This window comes from Brassica oleracea, chromosome C3 (genome assembly GCF_000695525.1).
Source record: "Brassica oleracea var. oleracea cultivar TO1000 chromosome C3, BOL, whole genome shotgun sequence".
In the NCBI taxonomy this organism is placed as follows: Eukaryota; Viridiplantae; Streptophyta; class Magnoliopsida; order Brassicales; family Brassicaceae; genus Brassica; species Brassica oleracea.
In genome coordinates, this window is record NC_027750.1 from 57,072,001 (window position 1) to 57,075,023 (window position 3,023).

Genomic DNA, 3,023 nt, shown 5'->3' on the forward strand with positions numbered 1-3,023 from the left:
AGAACTCTCATCCCCTCTGATTTCCCCTATAATTCGCCCCCCCTCTTTCTCTCTCTATAATCATCCGATTTGAACAATTTTGGGCTCCATTCCACTTGATTTTTTGAGCTCTACCTGATTCCTACACTCGTTTTCACCCTAAGACAGGTATACTCCGCGAATCTCCACATTCTGAAATCGTGTTCTTGAGCAATTTTTTGGGTTTTGTGAATTTCTTATTTCCGTGTTGATTCCTTGATCAAATATGCATGAAACAGATGTTTAAACATGGAATAGAACACAATTGTCTGTGATTAACGAGTTTGGAACAGGATTTGAGATTATTTAGGGATTGAGAATTTTTTTCAATTTGTTTTTTTTTTTATCACAACTCGATTTCGCTTTTCATTTTCATGTTGCTTTGAGTTCTTAATTGATTATAACCATGTTGAGAGCAATGATTCTATTTTGTAGAGAATGAAGCGCACGAAAACATCAGCAAAGAAAAACACACAAGAAGCGGGTTCGTCACAGCTGGAGAAGCAAAGGCCAAAGAAGTGGGATAAGTCTGATACCACCCACTACAACAACATGAAGAAGGTAGCCGTTCCGGCTACACAACTAGCATGTCCTGAGACGATGACAATATTGGGAATCCAAGCAGACATTGAAGGACTGTTCCAGAACATGGGTCTAGGCCAACTATGCAACCTCAAGGAACCCACTTATCCGGAGTTGGTACGCCAGTTCATAGCATCCGCATACGTCACCCGTCCCGATGATAGGCATGAGGAAGGTTTTCTGGCATTCGTAGTGCAGAAAGTATACTATGAGGTATCTTTCACAGACCTCTGCGGACTATTTGGATTGAGTGCGGGGGAGAGGACATATGGTCTTTATTGGACTTCAGAGCTGTTGAACTTCTGGGAAACGATTGGCACATGGGTTTATAGATCTTCTCAGGCAAAGGAGTCACTTATCCGGAGCCCAGTACTGAGATATGCCACACGCCTCATTGGCTCATTGCTATACGGGACAACCACAGCCGCATCAGTCACGCAATGGGAGTTGTGCCTCCTGTACCAAGGTGTGAGGCATTTGCTACCGGCATTTGGAAACTCTACATTCCCACCTGCTACTGCCTTCAACATGGGAGCGGTGCTGGCCGCAAACTTAGCAGGATACAAGGGGAAAGTAACCAAATCCAAGAGCAATGCATGTGGATTTGGTGCAGTGATTACTCGGATCCTTAGACATGTGGGTGTAGACTGCAAGAACCAGGAGGTAGCACTGGACAGATCGAACAACATTGCTTGGAACTACCTGGATGTCATTTCTCTAGTAAGTAAGGAGTTCATAGCTGGTCCCCACTCGAGGATCGATCGGGATGGTCCTTACGTCTACGTATTCCAGGACCGAGCGAAGAAAACACTCTACTGCCACCTACCTCAGATCGGTCTCACTTCTCTACTTTCAGAGGCTGCAGTTGAGTTCCTACCCCCTGCTACCGCACTAGTAGACAAGCCATCCTTCTTCACGCCAAAATATCAGACCAAAGGCAAGGGCGTGGTTGATGAAGAAGGAGAAGATGAGGCTGCACAAGCCATTCCAGATGATTCACAACCCCATCAGCTACTCCCATCAGACTCCAGCCAGTACAAGCTGCAAGAGCTTCCACCGAACGCCACTTCGCGCCAGCAACAACATTGGAGAGATCAGAGCATAAAGACAAACAACGACATGCTACACAAGATCTGGGCTGCCATTTCACGTATCAGGCCGTGTCGTTGCCAAAAGGATGATGTAGTTCATCGGGACAACTCTCCATCCAGCTCTGGTTCGGGTTCGAGTGGTACACACAGGGTAAGAAAGAGGTCCAAGAGGTCCGACGGATTGATATTTCCTCGGAATTCCGTCGGTATATTCCGAGGATTTCATTTTCCGTCGGAATGTCCGTCAGAATACCGCTGTTTTCTTGTAGTGCTTAGTTACCCATGCCAAGCTAGGAATGTATTCGCCGATAGGGAAAGCACCCAAGATCTCCGTCTATCTTCTCACTAGGTTATTGGAATAATCTTCATGTTCGTCGCTGCTATATTTCTTTCCCAATACAATTCGAGCTATCACATCATATGTAAGAGTCATTAGGAGTTTGCTTAGATTTACCCGTGAAGAGGATGAACTCGCTTTCTCAAGCTTATCCATCATCACATTGATCTCCTCTTTTCTTATATTCTCAAAGGACCGAAACGTTTTGCTGCTAAGGAGACTCTGGACGCAGATACTCTGCGTGCATCCCAAAACATTTGAAGATAAATGGTCTACGTGAACAGATCTACTCAGTATGATTTCAAGTCAGAAGTCCATTAGTCCACATGTATATTAGCATAAATAAGGTGAAATAAATATAATTAACAAAAGTACAAGATTAGTCCGAGATTAACGAGGAAAAAAATATTATCTCAAATAGGACATAAGAGCATGATTATCGATAAAAAAGTTTTTGGGGTTCTTAAAACTTTTTTTTGTTTTTTGTTTTTTGTTTTCTGATTATTTAAAAAAAAATTTAAAAATGGACCAATCGTGGGCCGCCACGTGTCTGTGACGCCTGCAAACAGCACAACAAACCCCTGTGAAACGTTTCTTATTTGGCGACATTGAAGCACGTATTTTGCTAAAAGATGGTGGAGCCCATGCGTGAGAACCCTCCTCCCACCACCGATAATCATGCTCTTAAAAACACATTGAAAATGACTAATGAATGCGACAAAAGGGTACCTAAACCAGGTCCAGTCCTTGGTACGTTCCACAAGTGTACTTGCACTCGTTCCAAGAAAATTTGCAAGTTTTTGGTTATATTTTAGGAATTTGTTCCAAAACTTTAGGGTTCTTTTTTTGTGCAAAATTCTTCATTGTTCTATAAAACTTAAATGATTGGCTGACAAAAAAAAACTAAAATGATTGCACAAGAACCACAAAGTAATTAACTAGTCACTACAAGAAAACAGCGGTATTCTGACAGACATTCCGACGGAAAATGAAAT

At 42.8% G+C, this 3,023-nt stretch overlaps 1 pseudogene; it reads right to left on the minus strand.

Moving 5' to 3' along the window:
• The window catches only part of LOC106331027, a 13,607-nt pseudogene extending 10,970 nt beyond the window's left edge, over positions 1-2,637 (minus strand).
• Positions 2,638-3,023: the final 386 nt, after the last annotated feature.